The sequence below is a fragment of the Mesoplodon mirus genome, assembly GCF_964341445.2.
Source record: "Mesoplodon mirus genome assembly, chromosome: X".
Lineage (NCBI taxonomy): Eukaryota > Metazoa > Chordata > Mammalia > Artiodactyla > Ziphiidae > Mesoplodon > Mesoplodon mirus.
In genome coordinates, this window is record NC_138981.1 from 8,431,469 (window position 1) to 8,455,440 (window position 23,972).

Below are 23,972 nucleotides of genomic sequence, written 5' to 3' on the forward strand. Positions count from 1 at the left end.
CCTGGTAGCCTTGAAGGGCACTATTTCAATGTCAAGAAGTCAGCAGATAGGAGCTGGGGAGGCCAAGTAAGTGTGTGGCATGAGGTCATGTCAACCTTGAGTTTGACCACTGCTTCTGTCATTTGCTAGCTGTGTGACTTTGGGGAAGTTCCTTGACCTCTCTGTGCCTCAATATTTTCATCTGTAACGACGAAATAATTTATACCAACACTGAAGCTTAGCCATCAGAGTAAAAAATAATGCATTACATCAGAATGATCCCAGTTGAGGGATATTTTACAACATACCTGACCAGTCCTCCTCCAAACTGTCAAGGTCTTGAAAAACAAGGAAAGCCTGAGAAACTGTCACAGCCAAGAGAAGCCCAAGGAGACAGGATGATCCGCTGTAATGTGGCCTCCTGGCAGGGATCCTGGAATAGAAAAAGAACATTAGGTAAAAACTAACAAAATTCCAATCAAGAAAGAAAGTTAATATTAATGTATCAAAATTGGTTTATTGCTTGTGCAAATGCACCATGCTCATGTAAGACGTTAGTCATAGGGTAAACGGAGTGTGCAGTGTATGGGAATTCTCTGTATTGCTTTGCAACTTTTCTGTAGATTTCAAACTACTCTAATTTTAAAAGTTTATTACAAAAAATACCTAGCAGAGTAGTGCCCAGGTCAGAAGTACGCAGTTAACAACGGTCATTACTATTATCGTGAACTGTAGACTATGGATGATACCGAAGAAAAGAACAGCATCCTGATTCAACATTTTCATGAGAAACTAGGAGCTTGAAAGCCTTGGAGATGAGGGTTGAGGGAAGAAAAGATGAGAGGGAAGACAAAGAGGCCATAAAGACTGTTTATTTCGTCTACAGCCAGTCCCAGGCCTGTAACTTCTATCACATGACCCTGCTGGTTTTCTCCCTGGCATTGTTCAGAGTCTGTAATTATTTTCTTCATTCAGTTCTCAGTTCTGAGCCCAACCTCCCTTACCTCTCTACCATGGACTAGAACCAGAATCCTTTTATGTTTTCTTCTCCTAGCCTCCTTGTAGCTCCCCTACGTCTCAAAAAATAAAAGCACGCAGGCAAATAAACACAAACACCACTCCACTGACCAAGTAACCTTGCTTGGTGGGGAAGCCCTCAACATTTGAGTCCAGAGTTGCTAGGTTACATCTGCAAATATAGATGATTGAGCTTAAACAGAAACACTTTAATATTTGCTTGTACCTCATGTTTTTGATTTAATTTAAGCTTCAGAAAAATTTTGTTGGATAAGCAGGGCAGATGTTTTTACCTCCATTCGAGTGATGTAAAAAATTTTAAGGGCTTCCCTGGTGGCGCAGTGGTTGAGAGTCCGCCTGCCGCTGCAAGGGACACGGGTTCTTGCCCCGGTCCGGGAAGATCCCACGTGCCGCGGAGCGGCTGGGCCCGTGAGCCATGGCCGCTGAGCCTGCGCGTCCGGAGCCTGTGCTCCGCAACGGGAGGGGCCGCAACAGTGAGAGGCCCGCGTACCGCAAAAAAAAAAACAATTTTAAAAAGAAAGGAAGGAAGCAAGGGAGGGAGGGAGGGAAGAAGGAAGGAGAGAGGGAGAGAAGAAAGAAATTTAAAGTGACTACAAGATTCATACAGTTAATGTGTGCATCACTGTTTTAATTTACTGGGGCCGTCCTTACAAACCATCACAGACTAGAGGGCTTAAACAACAGAAATTGATTTTCTTACAGTTGTGGAAGCTGCGAGTCCCAAACCAAGGGGCATCGGGGTTGATTTCTGATAAAAGCTCTCTTCCTGGCGTGCAGATGACTGCCGTGCTGGGTTCTCACAGGGTGGAGAGGGAAGGTTCTGGCGTTTCTTCCTCTTCTTATAAGGACACCAGTCCTATCGAATTAGCAGCCCTCTCACATGAGCTCACTTAACTTTAATTACCTCGTTAAAAAACCCTTCCCCAAATGCAGTCACACCTGAGGCTAGGGCTTCAACATATGAATTTGGCAGGTGTGGGGGTTGGGGAGGTGGAACCCAATTCAGTCCATAAAAGGAGGAGCTAACACCTAGAAAACAGGGTAGAACTACCAATTAGGCTAGAGGTAGCTAACTGTGGCTACGCCCATTCAGCCACATATTGCCCACAGCTGCAGAGCCGAGAAGTTTCCAGACAGAGACTAGGGCTCACAAAGCCCCCAATACTAACTCTCCCTCCCTTTACAGCAAAAGTGTGCCAACTCCTGGGTTAGGCCGGTATATGATAGTTGGTCCCACCCACAAGATGACTCCGCAGGCTGGTATTCTTGCCACTCCACTGGGAGCAGAAGTGACTTCCAGATTCACAGCCCGCAGGGACGGAGCTCGAGAGCAGAACTCAAACACGGGAATGGAACATTCAGAAGGGTATCCGTTCCAGGCCACCCCACCGCAGGGCCTAGGGCTTTCCTCTTAGACCTTGCAAGTGTGGGTGGATGTCGGCCCTCAGCACAATGGCTTCCGACAACCCTCTCAGCCTTGCACTCTTTGTGTCACTCAGGCCCAAATGCCCCGCTGTCTCCGATCACACCCTATCAGTGTTCACTGCAAGCTATTCTAGGCGCTCAGTTTCTTGCAACTTTATTTTGTTTCAGTTTATGTTTTGCACCGGGGCATGTGTTTTGTATGATTAGGATTTACATAGAAAGCAGATCACTTGAATTAAGGGAGCCTTGCAATAATTATGGAGACCTTAAGGGGTTTCCAGGGAGAATTTCAGGACTGTTAGTCCCAAATGCAGTTGTTGGTCCTTTTCGTTATTAGACAGTATGTTCCCTTTTCTTTTCATCATCCGATATTGAACTCATGGTGCTTTCCTTATTGTACTGGTTACAACTCAGGTTCCTTTTGATAGAGGCATTTGTCAATAGAAAACAGTTCCTAGATCCTCTTGGAATTAGTAGAGACATTCCCCAACTTACTTACTCAAGAATCCAGAGCCTTTTCATTAGGCCTATGGTAGAATTTAAGGAAGCAAAACTACAATTGGGATTAATTTTACTGTTGGCTAACTGATCTCATTATTATTTGACTTATTGATCTTCCTGTCCACACAAATTATTTGCATGTACATTCCTGCTGCTTTAGTCTGTCCAGCATCAATTCCTCTGAGGAACATCCTCTCTCCCATTTCATGTGGTCCTAGGTGGGCTATCAGTTACAACCCTTGGGGCCCCCGCGAATCATATTACCCTGTTCTACCCCTCAACAGTCATTGATCCGAAAGAAAGTATGTGACCTGATAGGAGCTAATTACTCAGGATATTAAAGAAATTGGGAGAGAGACTGTCACACAGATGGACACCGGGCTGAGAGAGGGAGGCAGAGCCCCCAGATCCAGCCCTTCCTGAAGCCTTCCCCACCCCTGGACTTCCTAGGGATGTGAACCAATATATTCCTTTTTCTGCTTGACTAATTCAAGTTGGGCTTCTCACTCAAAACCCCAAATGTCCTCACTGATATAACATGCTTCCAGATAGACTTCTGAGTGTCCTCAGAAACATGCATCAGCAACTTTCAGAGGGCACCAGGCACTGAGCAGTGGGATCCACGGGTCCTCATCTGGGCTGCAATCTTGGAACTCCCAGGCCATCCCTCTGCTAGGTTTGAGGGCTTTAGAAATGGAGAACCTAAGGGACATGGGGTGCAACACAGTCCCTTGGATATGTTTATGCCTTCTCTTATGCACAAAAGTGCATTCTGGACTTGCTTTCTTAAGTTCTACTTCTCCCTGTCCTTTGGCCCTTCTTGGAGTGGAAGCAGGACAAAAATCCTTGCGCTGCTGACACTGACGGTATCAATCTTGGGAAAGAAGAGAAAACCAAGTAAGATCAGTGGACCCCCAACAATGATAATGCTGAATGGAGTGGGATGGCCAAAGTCTGGGGCCAGGTTTGGATCCCAGTCCGACCAGTGATCCCAAGCACCACAGAGGTAACCGGGAAGGAGAAATAAAACCTACAGCCCACCACCAAGTGGCTGCAAAGTTACCCATTCAGTGAAGACACGTTTTTCTCCCTTGTTTTCCAGAAGGTACCTTTCTAAACCCATCTAAACCCTGCCTCACTAGATTCTTTGTCACCTGAAGAGTTAGCTATGACTCAGAGTTTCCTGAGATAAACTCTATGACCTCCCTCCTCCCCCAGGAAAGTTCCTGCCTGAGGCCCACCCACACCAGCCAAAACTCTGATCCCAGTGGCTGGGAGATACCTTATTGCCGTTTAAACTACGCACTTACGTGTGTTTGCAGGTCATGATAAATAAGCACCCTCCTTTGTTGTCTCATTTCTTTGCAGTTTAACTTGGCTTCCTCTGTTTCTAACTGATGGGAACTAAAGTCAGTTTTTAAGACGCACAAGGAAGGAAAGCTCTTTGTGTTAAAGGCGGTCCGCCAAGGTGCTAATTCCATCTTTGGTAGGTTTTTCCCAGGACTGTGTTCCTTATCCAGGAATTTCCCTGAGCTTGGTGGTTCGCTAGTCCAAATTCCAGCTTTGAATAAATAAACCAGCTGAAGTGCTCCATTGCCTCAGGGACTAGCAGGGCAGTTTCTGAACTTCCATCGCCCCCCAGTGGCAATTTCCTAAGTCTTTCTGTTAGTTACTCAAAAAGATTTAGTTATGATTCTTCCCTCCAAAGCTGTCTAAAATTTTTTTAAAAAAATTCTCACACTGAAGATTATGAAATGTGTGTGTGGAGGTGTGTTAGTAACTTTGAGTTTATAACGTCTGGGTCACAGGGTTGTAGGTTCATGCAATTGACAAGAATCATGCAACTGACAGATCGCACCAATCAGGATGCCCTTTGGAAAAAATTCCTACCTATCATAGGTGTAGAGTCCAATATTAAAGTGATTACCCCAAATGCATCTTTGTTTTTAATTTAGAGGATCTAGATCAGGGTTTCCATTTTTCTGGTTCAATTAAATCACTGTCATTAACTATAATTTTTAAACTCATGCTACCCCTTTGTAAACTTTTCCACCATAAAATGTTTTGTAACATTGTCCGAGAAGGTGAGAAACCATTTAAAGCCACAAAATATGAAGGTTTATAAACCATGTATATAAAACTTTGTAAAAGCCAACATCAAACCCACACAAATAACTGGAAATGATCACTGTTAGGTTGTCAAAACCTGCAGCAGATTAATACACAAAGTGGCAGAATCAAATGAACGAAAGTTCGTGATTTCACACTTTAACCAGGTGAAACTCAGAAATAGGTGACAGAGTTGCCCTGAGTCATCAGACAGAGATAGTTTAATGATACTGAAGAGTGTCTATGGTCAGTAGGAACGGATGTGCAACATTTAATTCATCCCCCACCCGTCCGCTCACCTATCATCCCATCCCCTTGTCCATCCTCCCACCCATCCATTGAGACAGGTTTAGGAAGATATCCTGTGGAAAACAAAAGGGAAAAAAGTGTTTCTTCACCGCAACAATAATTTTGCAGCCTGCTGGTAGCACGCTGTGGGCACCTCCATCCCTCCGGCTGTACATGAGGTACGTGCCAGACGTCGTGTGAGGTACCAAGGAGAGAAGATGGGTGAGATGTACTACCTGCTTTCGTGACTCTCAAAGCAAAAGAAACTTTTAAGATTTTCTCAGTATGGTCTCTAATCTAAGGCTTCATTCTCAGAGAAGGTGCAAACAACCAGTACCAAATCGCCAAATCCAGAAAAGACTCAGTGGTCAGCATCAAGAGGGCCAGAGACCTAGTTGGCCTTGACTGCATGGGGGTAGGGATGAGACCTCATTCAGCCGCAGCCATTGAATGTTTTCTCTGAAAAGCAAAATGCAGGCTATGTGGGATTCCAAAAACACAAGCTATTTTCAGGGAGAGGGCAGCTATACATATGAAACAGCCAAGGGACACTTCTAAAACGTAATAAGATCACAGCCTCACGTTATATACTGTCAGTGCTTTTTTGCGGCTGGTGTTATTTCACCTCATTTTTGAGAAAAGGAGGAAGTGGAATTTAGGAAAGCAAGTCCAGACTGAAGAGGCTTATTTTCAACTCAGAAAGGGGAAGGTTCCTGCCTGCCTACCCACGATGGGGTTATTCCTTCAGCTTATTTCTCAGATCCCAGTAAATTCTTTTGGTTCACCACCTGCTAGACCCTGCCTCCACACCCCGTTTAAATTGGAGGCCAGGCTTATAGCCCTTTAGATAATACTGACCTGGTGCTAACCTCCTACACCCCAAGCATTCCTGCCACTCCTAAACCCAAAGTGGAAATGTGTGTCCTTCAGCTTCCTTTACTCAGATCTTGACTCCTTTCCAGCCAGAACATTCTCTTCCTCTGACCTCCCCTCTCCCCTTACCTTTGGAGGATAAACTTCATCAAATCTCTTTTGCTCAAGTATCCCAAATCCTGGTGGTCTGGGGGACTCGTTATTAGTGTCAAAGTCTATCTTGTCTCGCTTTTTTCCTGTCTAGCATAATATCCTGCACATAGGAGGTGCTCAATAATTTGTTAAAAGGAAGGGAAGGAGCAGTAGCGGGAGAGAAGGATGGAAGGAAGGGGGAGAGAGAGGGAGAAGAGAGAACAATAAAGAAAGGAAAGAGAGGCAGAGAGAAGAATTCTCTTACAGGGACCTGCTATCTCCCTAATTAACACCACCCGCCAGTTAAATGCTCACTTGTCCTTAATCAATGTCCTCAGCACACTTTTGAAGTTTGTTTTCAGTGATGTGACTTTAAACAAATGTAATCTATTGGAGTTAATAGTTCACAGTGATGGTTTTCAGGGTTTTCCTGTGGTACTTTGGGGGCCAGACTGAGCTGTTCTCTGTTAAAATAAAATAATACCCGCCCCCCCACACACACACAATTTTCAGGAAACCTTTAAATTAACAGATAGAACATTCTTAAATTTAGCCCTTTTCCCACCACACAATTCTCATCTGTATTGTCAAGTGTTCGCAGAAAGCAAAGCATATGAACACAGAACAACAACACAAAATCCAAGGAAGTTCCCAGAAGTGGAAATTTCTTTTAAGTATTTAACCACTAGTATAATAGGCAATCAATTGTTTCTAGTTCACATAATACAATAAAATATATATTTCATGCTGTTTCCCACGGAGTAGTAGCCCATTTTCATTCTACCAGTCACTTTCTGGTACTAGAATTTCCAGCACCATAGCAGACTCACCTGAGGATAAATGTATCACCTCGTAGGTGACCCTCAAACCGCATCAGTGCCACACAATCCTTTCTCACCTCAGGGGGCTCAGCGCTCAGTGCTACAACCCTACAAAAAGCAATGGAATCAAGTATGAGGCCACTCTGAGCAATTACCAAGGCACTTTAAAAAATAAAGCAAGTATATTATTTTCATTGATAATTATTATTGAAATTATTCAGATAAAGCTAGGGGCTAATTATATTATGATTGTAAATAGTAGAACAGTCACACTCATCTCTTCTATTCCCTAATTATAAAGCTGAATTAATTGGGGTAACTGAAAACTTTAGACAAATGCTCCTGCTTCCACGTGAGAGAAGAAAGATAATCCATTTTCCCTCAAGAGGAGGTACTTTAAAGTAATGCTTCTGGAACTATCCGTAGTGAAGGACTGGTTGTTTTGTTTTGTTAATTTCTAATCAATTGCCCACCGATATTTTCGTAAAAACAAAAACCAAAAAATTACTAATGGAATGAAATAAAAAGCAAACGTTCAAAATGTACACCAAATTTCTTTATTCTCAGATTCATGAGACAGAAAATTACTCTCTTAAACTGCTACAAAAGTTTCTAAATGCTTCCTCTCAACCTCTGTATTTCTTTCTACGGACAACACATAGGGTACTCGGAAGCCTTGTCATCCAAAGTGTGCTCCTTCGACCAGAAGCGCTGGCATCACCTGGGTGCTTGTGAGAAATGCAAAAGCAGATTCTCATGCCCCATCCAGACTAAGCAAATCAGAATCTGCATTTTAACAGGATCCCTGAGGGATATGTACACCCAGTAAAGTATGAGCATTGGTCTAAACTAGAAAATCAAAAGCAATTGTACAGATACACAGACACACACATATAACTTTCAGACCACAGAATGTTTTATTATCAACTCACCACATTTTGTACAATATTTAATAGGTTCACCCTTAAGCAAAGTGTAAGCCTTTGTCAGCTAGGCCTGGCCTTCCTACGGCCTGGGGCTCAAGATCTGATTCACTTGAATCTCCAGGTCCTCAGAAGATCACGTTTCCCTAAGTTATATGGTGCTTCTCAGAAATCTATGTTCCCGTGGTCACCTCTGCCTCTGGACTCCTCTTTCTACCTGTGCTGGTTCAGTTCACATTGACTCAGATGAACAAATCAACCCCTCTATCATCTTCTACAGAAGCCCATTCACCAAAGCATTTGTTGATTTTGTTAAAACTTGGAATAAAAAGAGATAGATGGATATTTCTTGAACATGTTAAAAAAAAACTATATGCCAATCTAAAAAGTTAACCCAATGCTTAATGGATAAATAACACTAGACACATTGCCACAAAAATTAGGAATGTCCACAACCACTTCTATTAGTTAATATTTTGCTGCAAAGTCCTAACTTTTTTGCAATTAGCAGAAAAAAGAAATTACAGGCATTAGAGTTAGAAATGAGGAGGTAAAATTATTATTAGTTGAGATTATATGAAAGAATCCCTGGAAAATCCAAGATAAAGAAACAAAAAATAAGCCTAACGACAACACATGAAGTAAAAACATTGCAAAACATAAGTCGAATGTAGTCAACAGCTTTCATAAATATACCAATAATAAGTTTGAAGATATAAAAAAGGAAAAGATTTCCCTTACATTGCAAAAACAAAGCTTAAATACCAAGGAATAAACTCAACACTTTAAAATGATTTTAAGAAACACTTTAAATTGCACTGAGGGACACAAAAGAAGACTTGAACATTTGGGGAGGGCACTGCATATTCATGTATAGGATGACACATTTTTCTAAAGAGTTCTAGTTTTCCTATATATATAAATTTAACATAATCCCAGTAAAATTACCATCCAGATTTTCAAAAAAAAATACAAAAATAAAAAACTTGACCAGCCAACTCCAAATTTCATTCAGAAATATAAACAAGCAAAAGTATCAAGAAAAATTCTGAAAAAAGAAGAAGAATGAGAGAAGAATGACTTGCCAGGTGGTCCCAGTACTTTAACGTGGTATTGGTGTGTTGTTCATGGACATAATAATGGCTCGGAGTAAAAAGTCCAAAAATAGATCTGAGTATACATGGGAATTTCGTGTCTTAATAATGAGATGATATCTCAAATCTCTGTATGTGTGTAGGGGGATATGGGGGGATGGTTTATTGAAAAAATAGTCCTGAGACAACTGAGTAACTGAAAAAAACAGAGGGGGAGATTAGAGCTGTACTTTATTCCTTACACCAGAATAAATTTCAAATATATCAAGGGTTTAAAGTAAAAAGGCAAAATTTTTATAAATTTGAAAAATCGTAGAAGAATTCATTTAGGACTTAAATGAAAGTAATTTTAACGACACCCCAACACCCAGAAACCATATAAGACTGTGAAATTAAGGTGCATAACAATTACTCAAAGCAAAATTCACCACAAACAAAAACAAAAGAAAAATGCCTGAGAAGATATTTCTAAGTCATTGTTATGGATCGAATTGTGTGCTCCCCCTCCAAATTTGTATGTTGAGGTTCTAACCCAAATATGACTATATTTGGGGGTAGGGTCTTCAGGGAGGTAACGAAAGTTAAATGAAGTCTTAAGGGCGTAGCCCTAATCTGATAGGACTGGTGTCCTCTCAGGAAGAGATACCAGAGAGCTCCCTCTCTCCACATGCATAGAGAAGAGGCCAAGAAAGCAGCTGTCTACAAGCCAGGAAGCCAGAAACCAACGCTGATGGCACCTTGATCTTGAACCTCTAACCTCGAGAACAAAATTAATTTCTGTTGTTTAAGCCACTCAGTCTGTGTTATTCTGTTATGGCAGCCGAAGCAGACTAACACACTCATACTTTGGAAAAAGAGTTAATTTCCTTACTATGTAAATAGTTCCTACAAAATCAGTAACAAAAAGAGCAATACAATGTACTGATGAAGGTGTGAGGGAAAGGGCTCTCTCATACATTCTGAGAGGGACTGGTACAACCACGTATGGAGGGTAATTTGGAAATGCCTACCAAAGATAAAAGCAACTTCCTCTTGAGCCAGTCATTTTGATTCTAGGTGTTTATTCCACAGATCTGCTCGCATGTGAGGAAAAATGTAAAGTACAATATTATTCATTGCAGCACTGTTCGTAATGGGAAAGCATTAGAAGCAATTAAATTTTGTTCACTACTAACAGACCAGTTACATAAATTATATTAATCTATACAATGGGACAGTGTACAATTGTTAAATAAAAACAAACTGAAGTGCTTTATGTATCAATATGGAAAACCTCCAAGATATTTTAACTGAAGAAAACAAGGGTGGAAACTCTACGTGAAGTATGCTACCACTTCTGTAAAAAAACAAAGTAGGCAGGGAGAGAACAGGTGTCATACTGCATCTAACAGTGTCTGACACACCGGAATAACCCCCAGTTAGCCTTTAAAGGGCAATTCATGGTGATGTTTGTACAACATTGTCAATGTACTTAATGCCACAAAATTGTACACTTAAAAACAGTTAAAACGGTTTTTTAAAAACTCAGTTCAGAGGTCATCTCCTCCAGAGTAAAGGCCGTGGCTAAATACATTTTCTTTATCCTCCCACAGTAAGTTTATAAACTTATGAAATAAATGAAATTATCTGAAGATGTGTCTGTCTCACTACCTAGAGTATTGGTGAGGCAGGAGGGAACACGTCCCACCCATCCTATGGCCTCCGAGACTGGCTCCATATCCAGCACATGGTAGAAGCTCAGGAAATGTTTTCCCTACAGATTTCAGACTCAGGACTGCAATGTCAGCTTATTGCTGAGTTTCCAGCCTGCCGGCCCGCCCTGCAAATTTAATACTTGGCACTGCTCACAGTTGTGTGAACCAATTCCTTAAAATAAATTTCTTGATATGTGGCTAGCTAGCTAGATCTCTTGTTGGTTCTGTTTCTTTGGAGAACCCTGACTGGGGGCAAAAGACCACTCCTCAGATAACCTCATGCATTAGGCTTCCTACTTACATGGCTGCCTCTGCTTCTGATGTAACATCAAGGAAAGTGCAACTGAAGAGGAGCTTGAGCAAATTAGTAGAGAGCCCCCAGAGCAGGGGGGCAGAGTAACATTTTAGCATTTATGTTAACAATTTATTTCATGCTTTATAATTCACAGTATATTTCTTTGGCTATAAAGCCTTATATCGCCATTGCTGGAGAGAGAGACAGACTGACTGAGAGAGAGAGAGAGAGAAGAAAAATCCAAACCTTTGCTACACTCTGATTATATCTTTTAAATATTTGTACCAATAACTCTGTATTTAGAGCCTGTATATCTTTGGTTTTTAATGCATAAGGAGACCAAGCAATAAAATAATATCACAAACATCTGTTCCTAGGATTCAAGAGTTAAAAGTATGAATTTTAATATCCCCCAAAGCATATTTCTTGGAAAACTGTGTCTGATGTGGTGGTGGTAGAGAATGGTTTGTCAACTTGTCTTTTGCGGCTTTAATTCTTCAATCCCACTTTAGGGTGAATCCAAACCACTTAAGAGAGCCTCCTCCCTCCTTCCCCTACAGCCACTCATAACTTACCTTCTTGATTTTCCTCCCATTTTTAATTTTCTTCTCTCCAATTTATTAATTCATAATGCTTACAATAACAAACAAAACTGCCGAAGAGGCAGGAATATATTTAGGTGAGCTACTCAAGCATTCCCTTCTGAGTAGGGAAACCCAACTAGTCCGAAGACTCTTTGGTAAGTATGGAATGATAGCGAAGAAGAACAAAAGCCGTGAAGGCTATCACCATTCCTCCTTGTGGTTTTACCATCCAACCACACCAGATGACTTACGTTTCTTTATTTGTAACCAGCTCTCACTTTCCTGAGTTTCAGTTCTGTGCTCTGAACTGCTTCTTGGATTTCACTGTTGATAACCATTCTCATCACAACGGCAGTGTTTCCAACAATGAACTCATCTTGCCCCTAAACCCAGACATTTCTCAAAATCAGCAGCCATTTCTTTTACTCCCTCTCCTCTTGCCTTCTTTATCTTAATTTTCTCTTTACACGGTTAAGTTGGTAGTTTCAGATATAGCCTACCATGTTGTTGTTCCCCTTCAAAAGAAAAATTATTTTGGATGGTCCTTGGCTATAGTTTATGCTTAAAAAGTGAAAGGCAAATCCAATACCTGCAGGAAATTTCATTAACATAACCCTATTATTGCTCCATTTCTCTTTAACTTTGGTAATCGTTAGCAAACCAGATCCATTACCAATTATTTCCACAGGGGAGAAAGGAAGAAATCTCTCACTCCTCTAGGCAAGACTATCCTGATGTTTCCTGCCTGGGTGGCTGGTAACACGTTGCTCTGCACAGCTTCTCTCCAGAGCAATGTGTATGTCACCCGTTGTGACCAGTGGTACTCCTGTCATTCTCAGTCCACCATGTCAAATCTGCTCACCCATAAAGGCCCACTTGTGGTAACAACTGGCCTAATAAGTTAATTACAATAACATAATAATAACAACAACACTTTACTATTAAACACTAGCTTTTCCCCCCATTTCAGCTTCAGAATAACTGGGGTGAAAATAGACAACCAACAAGGACCTACTGTACAGCACAGGGAACTATACTCAATATCTTGTAATAATCTATAAGGGAAAAAATCTGAAAAAGAATACATAGATAGATAGATGAATCACTTTTCTGTACACCTGAAACTAACACAACACTGTAAATCAACTATACTTCAATAAAAAATTTTTAATTAAAAAAATAGGGTAAAAAGGAGGAGAATTAAGTTAAATTGTCCCACTGTAGTTACTTAGTAACTACACACACACGTACATGTCCATGTATATCTATATTATATACTGCCCAAGCTGAGGAGGTAGGAACCCATGCTCTAGCTGCCAGGTATCAAGGACAGCAAGTTTCTGGCCTTCGGTTTGCCTAGAACAGGGTCTCTCAACCTTGGCACTATTGACATTTGGGCTGGATAATTCTTTGTTGTGAAAGCTGTCCTGTACATTTCAGGATGGTAAGCAGCATTCCTGTCCTTGATCCACTAGATGACAACAGCAATCCCTACTTCCAGTGTGACAGCCCAAAATGGCTCCAGACATTACTAAACGCCTCCTGGATGGGATGGGAGTAACAAAATCCCCCCCCCCCCGAGAACCACCGCTCCACAGGGAAGCAAGCCCCCGCCTCCTATGAAACCTCATACATGATGGATTCCCAAACACAGTAAAAGGCTGGGCATCTCCCTGTCAGCATTCACCAGAGGACAAGCTTCAGTTTTCTGAACTGGCCCCACAGCAGGCCTGTCAGTGCCCTCCCAGGCCCACTTGGCACACATCAAGGAGTGTTCAGTCTTAAATAAGTTCAGCTATAAATTAGAGAAACTTCTTCAAACAGTCATGCCCTGTGTACATCTGGAGATATGGAACTAGGGTTCAGATAAGTTGAAAGTGACCCACAATGAAAGGTAGTTATCTATCATCAGTGAATTAAAATTAATTCATTGTTTTAGAGGTTTATGTTAAGAGACCCTGGTCTCATCAAAAAAATAAATAACACACACACACACACAAGCTTGGAACTTGCAATAATATATTCTCTGAAGTTATTACAATAGTATTAAAAATACTAAACAGGGGCCTCCCTGGTGGCGCAGTGGTTGAGAGTCCGCCTGCCGATGCAGGGGACACGGGTTCATGACCCGGTCTGGGAGGATCCCACATGCCGCGGAGCGGCTGGGCCCGTGAGCCATGGCCGCTGAGCCTGTGTGTCCGGAGCCTGTGCTCCGCGACGGGAGAGGCCACAACAGTGAGAGGCCCGCGTACAGCAAAAAAAAAAAAAAAAAAAATACTAAACAGAATGATAACCTCCAGTAATTTAGTTCTACTGGCAACAAATCCCTTGGAAGAACAGTGGCATTTACTGTATTTGCAAGAGTGAGACGCAGCCCTGGCCCTTGAGAGAGACACGATACAGACATGGTCCCTCTGCGTACCGACGTGGCGAGTCCTGGTGAACCCACGCAGACCCCGCGGAGCACTGAGCTATAAGGACGCCCACCCACCGGCTGTGTCTTAGGAACTTGCCTTCGTGCATTCAGGCCTTAGCAAAGACTGTGAGGGTCAAAGGCAGTGCTGGCAGGGGGCCAAGTGAAGGTGTCCAGGCGTAACTGGAGAGCGGTGAAGAGTGAAGTTGAGAAAAGCAAATTCTCCCTATTGTCAGGTCAGCAACTCTTCTCTTTAAAACCCTCCTATGGCTTCACATCTCACTTAGAAGAAAATGCAAACCCCCCCCCCAAGAAGCCCAGCGCGCTCCAGTCCCCACATCCTCTCCTACGTTCTGCCTTCACTCACTCCGGGCAGGCCCCGCTGGCCTTCCCCCGTTCATTCCCATCACAGGAAGCTCTCCTTTGCTGTTCCCACTGTCTGGACCGCTCTCTGTCCTGATCTTTACACGGCTGGGTCCTTCTCATGAGTCAGGTCTCAGCTAAGACGTCCCCCCCTTAGAGAAGTCTTCCTGACGACCACACGTGAGCTTGTATCCAGAGCTCTCAATCTGCACTGGGCACACGGATCTCCTGGGGAGCCTGTTACAATGCAGACTTGGACTCAGTGCCGGGGGGATGGTGTTGAAGCTGTAATTCCGCATTTCTAACCAGCTCCCAGGAGATGCGAATCTGTTGCTTCAGGGACCACGCTTTGAGTAGCAGCATCACCCTTCAATCTCTCTCACACTACTTGTTTTTCCTTCAGGGTGTTTCTCACACTTTGAAATTATTTGTTTGTGTACTGGATTGTTCACTGGTTGCTTGATCTATTTGTTTACTTAGAAGGTAAATTCCCTAAGAGCAAGGGCTTTGTGCAGTGCGTTCACGTGTGTGTTCTCAGCACTTAAGACCTGGCACATCACAGATGCGCCACATGCACTGCTGAATGAATGATATTGCTCCAGATTCACTGACTCTTCTACCCTTCCAGTGCCTGCCTACTGACTGCTTCAGTGCCTGACGGTGCCAGCTACTCACATGCCAGCCCAGGGATTGCAGCTTCAGGTCCAAGCTGAGATACCAAGTCCGTACCAACATGTAAAGCTGCTGTCAGTAAGCACAACTTCAGTTGACATGATGTATGTCTCATGGCAAGATTTTCTTGATGAAGGAAGCAGTGCCTTACTTCCCCTCTGGTCCAAGCTGCTCATCTCATGGCAGACTGATAAGTGTGTGAACTAGACCCACTTGGGTGACACATTTTGAGTAGCACTCATATAAGGGATAGAAAGCTTTAAAAATGTACTTTCTGATTTCAAATAACCATTGGTAGGTAGCATAAATATAATTTTAAATACACAATTACAAAATATCTTTGTCATGTACTGAAATAGAATATTGTCTCAGAGACAAGGAACTGACCCCCTGTCTTTCCTCCTTAGCTATGCCCTCCCAGGCCACCTGCACTCCAGCATAACCATGAATTTTCCCACTTTTGCCCTGACAGAGTCATTCCCCTGCCACTTACACCACACTCTTGCATGTCCATGCCCACGCTCCTCCCCACATGGCCACGCCCCTCCTCTCTGCCTGGCCATACAGAGCTCAGCTGGGTCACACTCGTCCTGCCACACCCATTTTCCTTCTTGGCCACACCTATATCCCAAGCAAAGCTAGCTATGTTCTCCTGCTGACACCCTACCTTCTGTGTCACGTCCTCATTCCCAGGCCACACTCTGTTCCCACACTCTGGCCATGCCACTCCTGAATGGGCCAAACCTTCTGTGCTTCCTCCACCCAGGGGCCTGGTCCTGGCAAACCCTGGAGATGGGCTCCAGGGATCTAAGTAATTTTGACAGAGAACAGAGAATGGCAGGAGAGATGGGAATTAACACAAGAAGAAAAAAAAAGAATTATGGGAGAGAAGGGAGAATTCTGTGAGAGAGAGAATTGTGAAAGATGATCAAGTATTGTGAGAATGGAAAATTGTGGGAGAAAATGGGGAATTGGGGAGAAAAAAGAATTGGAAGAGAAACAGGAAATTATTAGAAAGAACAGAAAACTGTGGGTGAGTTGAATTGTGGGAGACAAGGGTAGTTGTGGGAAAGAAGAGACAATTGTGGGAGAGTTAGAGAACTGTGGGAAAAAGCAGAGGCTTGTGAGAGAAAGGGGGAACTCTGGGGAAAAAACAGAGAATTGTGGGATAGATTAGGAATTATGAGAAAAACAGGAAATTGTGGGAGAAAATTAGAGAACTGTTGGAAAGAACAGAGAATTGTGCATGAAAGGGGAATTGTCGAAGTGACAAGGAATTGTAGGAGTGATAGGGAAACTGGGGGGGGCACTGGGACATTGTGAGAGAAAAAAGAATTGTGAGGAAAAAAATAGACAATTGTGAGCAAGAACAAAAAATTATGGGAGAGAAGAGAGCATTATGGGAGAAGAAAGAATTGTACACAAGAGAATTGTGAGAGAAACAGAATTGAGAGGGGCAAGGGGAATTGTGAGAGAGAAGAGGATTGAGGAAGAAATGGAGAATTGTGGGAGAGAACAGAGAATTGTGGGAGATGAGGAATTCTGTGAAAGAACAAAGAATTGTAGGAAAACAGAATTATGGGAGACACATGGAATTGTGGGAATGACAAGGAATTGTGGAAGAGAAGAGAGGATTGTGGGAGACCTGTGGAATTATGGGGGAAACCTGAGAATTGTGGGAGATGGGAATTGTAGGATAGAATAGAGAATTGTGGGAAAAACAAGGAATTGTGGGAGTGACAGGGAATTGTGGGAGAGAATAGAAAATTGTGGGAGACACATGGAACTGTGGGAGTGACAGGGAATTGTGGGAGAGAACAGAGAATTGTGGGAGACACATGGAACTGTGGGAGTGACAGGGAATTGTGGGAGAGAACAGAGAATTATGGGAGGTACATAGATCTGTGGGAGTGACAGGGAATTGTGGGAGAGAACAGAGGATTATGGGAGACACATAGATCTATGGGAGTGACAGGGAATTATGGGAGGCACATAGAACTGTGGGACTGACAGGGAATTGTGGGAAATAACAGAGAACTGTGGGAGAAAAAGGGAACTGTGGGAGACAGGCGGAATTGTGGGAGAGATAGAGAATTGTGGGAGTGACAGAGAATTGTGGAAAAGAGAGAACTGAGAGAATAGAGAGAATTGTGGGAGTGAACAGAGTATGATGGAGGAGCAAGAACTGTGAGAGATAATGGGGTGCTGCAAAAGAGAATAAAGAATTATGAGAAAGACAGGAAATTTAGGAAACAGAATTGTGAGAGTGGAGAATTATGGGAAAGAATAGAGAATTGTTGGAGACAGTGGGAATTCTGGGAAAGAACAGAGAATTGTGGGGGACAGGAGGATTCTGGGAGTGACAGGGAATAATGGGAAAGAACAGAGGACTGTAGGAAAAAGAGAGAATTATGGGAGACAAGAACCTGTGGGAAAGAAGGAGAATTATGGGAGGCATGTGGAATTGTGGGAGTGACATGGAATTGTGGGAGAGAATAGAGAATTATAGGAGACGTGGAATTGTGGGAGAGATGGAGAACTCTGGGATAAAACAGAATTGTGGAATACATGTGGAATTGTGGGAATGACACAAAACTGTGGGAAAGAACAGAGAATTGTGTGTGAGACAGGGAATTGTGGGAATCACTTGCATTTCCATAAACTAATAATGAACTAGCAGCAAGAGAAATTAAGAAAACATTCCCATTTACAACTGCAACATAAAGAATAAAACACCTAGGAATAAAGTCACCAGGAAGTTGAAAAACCTGAACACTGAAAACTGGCTGGCCAAAAAGTTCATTCGGATTTTACTGTAAGATGTTACAGAAAAACTGAACGTACTTTTTGGCTAACCCAATATATGATTTTTATTAAAGAAATCAAAGAAAACACAAATAAATGGAAGGATATTCTGTGCTCATGGATTGGAAGGATTAATATTGTTAAAATGATCATACTAACCCAAAGCAATCTACACATTCAATGCAATCCCTATCAAAATTCCAATGGCATTTCGGACTTCCCTGGCGGTCCAGTGGTTAAGACTCCGTGCTTCCACTGCAGGGGGCACAGGTTCGATCCCTGGTAGGGAAAGTTCCGCATGCCACGTGGTGTGGCCAAAAAGAACAGAAAAAAAATCCAATGGCATTTTTTCACAGAAATAGAACAAACAGTCCTAAAATTTGTATGGAACCACAAAAGACCCCAAATAGCCAAAGCAGTCTTGGGAAAAAAGAATAAAGCTGGAGGCACTACAGAGTCTGATTTCAAACTATATTACAAAGCTACCATAATCAAAACACTATGGTATTGGCATAAAAACAGACACGTAGATCAATGGAATGGAATAGAGTCCAGAAATAAATCCATGCATACACGGCCAAATAATTTACAGCAAAGGAGCCAAGAACACACAATGGGGAAAGGACAGTCTCTTCAATAGATGGTGTTGGGAAACTGCACAGCCACATGCAAAAGAATTGAACTGGACCACTATTATACACTATACACAAATATTAACTCAAAATGGATTAAAAACTTAAACGTAAGACCTGAAACCATAAAACTCCTACTAGAAAACTCCTACAAGTTTACAAGGCAGTAAACTCCTTGACATTGGTCTTGGAGATGATTTTTTGGATTTGGCAACAAAAGTAAAAATAAACAAGTAGGACTACATCAAACTAAAAAGCTTCTGCACAGCAAAGGAAACTATCAACAAAATGAAAAGGAAACCTACTGAAGGGGAGAAAATATTTGTAAATCATATATCTGATAAGTCATTAATATCCAAAATATATGAAGAACTCAATAGCAAAAAACAAACAATCCAACTAAAAAACAGGAAGAGAAACTGAGTAGATATTTTTCCAAAGAAGATATATAGATAGCCAACAGGTACATAAAAATGTGCTCAAAATCTCTAATCATCAGGGAAATGCAAATAAACCCAGATGAGATATCACTTCACACCTGTTAGAATGACTACTATCAAAAAAACAAGAAATGAGGATGAGCGTGTGGAGACAAGGAAACTCTTGTGCGCTGTTGGTGGAAACGTAGACTGATGTAGGCACTAAAGAAAAAAGCATGAAGTTTCCTCAAAAAGTAAAAATAGAACTACCACATGATCCAGCAATTACACTTCTGGTTATTTATGCAAAGGAAATGAAAACACTAACTTGAAAAGATATACACACCCCCACGTTCATTAAAACATTATTTACAATAGCCAAGACATGGAAGCAAACTAACTGCCTATCAATGGATGAATGGATAAAGAAGATGTGGTATTTGTATACAATGGAATATTATTCAGCCATAAAAAGAATGGAATCCTGTCATTTGTGACAACATGCAAAGACCTTGAGAGCACTATACTAAGTGAAATAAGTCAGACAGAGAAAGACAAATACCATGTGATTTCACTTATAGTAGAATCTTAAAAAAATGAACTCACAGACACAGAGAACAAATTAGTGGTGCCAGAGGCTGGGGGTTGGGGGTGGGGTGAAATAGGTGAAGGTGGTCAAAAGATACGAACTTCCAGTTATAAAATAAATAAGTCCTCAGGATATCATATACAGCATGGCAACTGTAGTTAATAGTACTGTGTTGTATATTTGAAAGTCACTAATTGAGTAGATCTTAAAAGTTCTCATCACAAGACAAAATTTTGTAACTAAGTGTGTCATGGATCTTAACTAGACTTATTGTGGTGATCATTTCCCAGTATATACATATATCAAATCATTCTGTTGTACACCTGAAACTAATATAACATACATCAACTATATCTCAATTAAGAAAACAATTAAAACAACCCCTCCACCACAAAAACTGTGGGAAAGGAATTATGGGAGCAGAGAATTGTGGGAAAAGACAAAATTGTGAGTGAGACAGGGAATTGAGGGAAAGAATAAAGAATTGTGGAAGGCATGGGGAATTCTGGGAAAGAACACAGAAATGTGGGAGACACAGGGAACTGTGGGAAAAAACCAGAATTGCTGGGGGGAGGGAATTGGGGAAGAAATGGGGGAATTGTGGAAAAGGTCAGAATATTATCAGAGAACAGAGAATTGTGAGAGAGAAAGGAGAACTGTGGAAGAGATGGGGAATTATAGGAGAAATGGAATTATGAGAAAGGAGAATTGTGCAAGGGATGAGGAGTTGCGAGGGCTCTGAGAACAAAAGCAACACTGTAAACATAAGTAATTGCAGGTTTGGAAAGGAGACTAATTTTACCAGGACCAGTCATAAATTCTGTTTGTAACGCTAAAAGAGATTCAATTTTTCCTCTCTGCTAAACCCTGGGTCTGACAGCAGCAGTTCATATCACATTACCGTGGACTGGCAAACCCGTATACACTGCCTTGTATATGTGCATGTACACATACACACGCACATACTCACACACATATACAAACACACAAGTGCACACATACACATACATAAAAATAAATACACACGCCTTGGAAATTTCATATATGAGCAGAAATAAACCTAATAAAATGGATGGGAAAATTTTTAAATATCCTAAAAAATAAAACAAAATGAAAAACTGATAGAAAATGAGAGAAAATGAGACTGCCAGTCTGGGAATCTGACATATGAGTAAAAGAAGTTACTTAAAAGAGAGAATGAAGAAAGAGGAGGGGAGCAAGTTATTAAGAAAATTAATAATATAAGATAATATCCCTAACATGAAGGATATGAGTATCCAGAATGAATGGTCCCTTCAGGTGCCAAGCCAGTGAAAGCAAAGCGGTCTATATCAAGGTGCATCTTTTCAGGCCACTGGAAGAAAAAAAAGAAATGACACCTGATTTCTCAACACCAACAGTGGGAACTAGAAGACAATGAAGCAATCACTTAACAATTCTGAAAGAAATGTCTCTAAACCTAGAATTATATATCCAAGCTAGCAGTCAAGTGGGAGGGTAAAACACAGCCATTTTTTGATTTTCCAGACCTCAAAAACTGATGTGCTCCCAAAACAATGCAAAGAAGAATACACGGTATCCAAGAACCAGAGATCCAGCACAGGATAGGAAAAGGCTGACAGCAAGCCCCAGGAAGACAATGGGCAGAAGTCATTTCCAAACAGTCTAGAACTGGGCAGTGGCAGAGGTGAGGTGTTTATTCAAGGGTGAGGACCCAAGGGGAAAAAAAACCAAAAAAGGAAACATATAGAGTAGTTGATATATTTGAATGCATTGAGAGGAGATTTACAATGCTGATGGGTAATCATTTAAAACTAGACAAAGGGGAAAAACAAGGCAAGTATTAAATTCTAGTGGAAAAGTTGTACAAGAAAAAATTTCATCATTGGTCATTACGAAGATTTTTACAGTCATAATAACGTAAATACTAAACCGTGATTTATCCAAAATTGTTTATAACTATTGGCAGAGGGGAAGGATGTGTTTGTGTGTGCCTGTTTGTGTTAGCGTGTTACCTGGAATGTGGAGGGACAAACAAGAAGAAACAATTCAGAGAGTGGAAACTGGGGTCGAAGGTGTCCTGCCAGCCTTCTCACCCACCTACCACTCTTCCTGTAACACCCGACGGTAGCAGCTCCTTCTCTATAAAGCATTCTTGTCACTTACACTTTCCTTTCCACCCACTTCCTGCACATCATCCTCACAATAGTCACTTCTTCCATTCTGGCCAGGAATAGTCTGCACATACATATATTGAGATGTAAATATTGTTACTTGTTTGCATGCCTGTCTCTTCAATTACCAAAGGTTTTTGCCCTTTTGATGCCATGTGACCCTTTGGCATCTGAAGTCTGTATCTTCTCAGAATAATATTTTACATGCATAAAATAAAATACAAGAAATTACAAAAGAAACCAATTGCAGTCGTTCCTCAGTATCCGAGGGGGCCTGGCTCCAGAACCCACCACGGATCCCCAAATTCGAAGAAGCTCAAGTCCACAGGCAACCCTCCATACCGCGGTTCAACCAATCCCAGATGGTGTAGTACTGTAGTATTTACTGGGCGGGGGGGGGAACAACTGCATATAAGTGGACATGTGCAGTTCAAGCCCGTGTTGTTCAAGGGTCTACTGTATGTTGAAATATAGTTATCAACATATTTTAAAAAACAGGTAAGGCTAGGTTCCCCAGGAAATATACACCAATGTAATATAGTTTTTTTTAATGCTGTCTTGATCCAGTTTTGAGGCCCTAGCTAGAGGCTGGTCAGTTCCCCGATTTCAGCATCTAAGCTCACACCCCCCAATCACCTCCCTTTCTGGGATCTCACACTCGGGGCCATTATCCACCTGCCCTAATCACCCCAGGGCCAGGTACCAAACAACTGGGGACAGCCCCTATGCTCCAGGGCTGCTGAAATTATTCAAATTAGCCAATTCTAAACCTGCTTGCCCTGCTTTGCCCATCCCTTCTTATGTAAACCATAATAAAGGTTCACGCCCACAGTCCGCTTCGCTCCCCCTGCCTCGTGATCAACCCCAGCGCCTCCACGTGTGCCCCCCCCCCAGTGTGGTGTGTCCTCCTTTCTTGGGATCTGTGAGTATAATAAACTACCTTTTTAATGGCAGCTGTTTCCCAATCTGTCAGCCTCACCAAACCTAAATAACAATTACACTTATTAAAAAGGCTGAGACTCCACAAGATTTGTGCATACAAATGTTCTCATGGGGCTTCCCTGGTGGCGCAGTGGTTGAGAATCTGCCTGCTAATGCAGGGAACACGGGTTCGAGCCCTGGTCTGGGAGGATCCCACATGCCGCGGAGCACCTAGGCCCGTGAGCCACATCTACTGAGCCTGCGCGTCTGGAGCCTGTGCTCCGCAACAAGAGAGGCCGCGATAGTGAGAGGCCCGTGCACCGCGATGACGAGCGGCCCCCGCTCGCCACAACTAGAGAAAGCCCTCGCACAGAAACGAGGACCCAACACAGCTAAAATAAATTAATGAATTAATAAACTCCTACCCACAACATCTAAAAAAAAATGTCCTCATGAACAGCTTCGAGAGGGTGATAGAAAGACAGGGCAAAGGGAGAACTCGAACTGTGACGCAGTCACAGTGGAAGCCTCAGCTGACCCTAGGAGCAGCTCTGAAGCTGGGATGGCCCTTCTGAGTCGTCCCGCTTGAGGCTAGGGGCCTGGGCTTAGGTACCCTTGCAGAGACGACTCAGAGGCTGCAGCCTGTCCCCAGACAGGGAATTGGATTTTGCTTGAAGCAGTTCTCTTGGGCAGAGGGCGATTCCTGGAAAGAGACTTCACAGACCCACTACGGTGATACAGAAAGACATATGCTTCTTATTAACACTTTAAAAAACAAGATAAACTTACTTTAATTTCAAAGTAGTGATGAATAGTATTTTGAGACAGAAATAACAATCATATGTGACATTAATTCTCTGTGAGGGCTATCAGTGCCACATATAACTAACACTACTAGGATTTGTTGCCTGCCTTCCTGAAGGGAAAAAAATGCTAAATTTCTGTTACAGGCAAGTGAAAATACAAACCTTCAAATCCACACACCCAGTTAAGAAGACCTGGGGAGCCGGGACCTTGTTTTGTTCATTTTTAGATCTCCAGAGTCGGCCACACTTCTGCACACCTACTGATGTTTCTTGAGTCATTACTATAATTTAAACTGACGGGATACAATTTAAAAGATAGAAATTTTAAAACGAACTCTTCCAAAGCAACGCCTCCGCAGCCTAAGGCAGCTACAGCAGAGAGCCTCACTCTACGTACGTTAAGTCTCTGGCCCAGCCGAAGC

General features: G+C 42.2%; 1 long non-coding RNA gene across 1 annotated transcript; it reads right to left on the reverse strand.

The window, feature by feature from the left end:
• Nucleotides 1–293: 293 nt before the first annotated feature.
• On the reverse strand, nt 294–23,898 carry LOC309796382. Its single transcript, XR_014292439.1, has 3 exons — nt 23,713–23,898; nt 7,176–7,274; nt 294–412 (listed from the first exon to the last, which is right to left on the reverse strand). It is a non-coding gene; the product is annotated as an uncharacterized lncRNA (long non-coding RNA).
• Nucleotides 23,899–23,972: the final 74 nt, after the last annotated feature.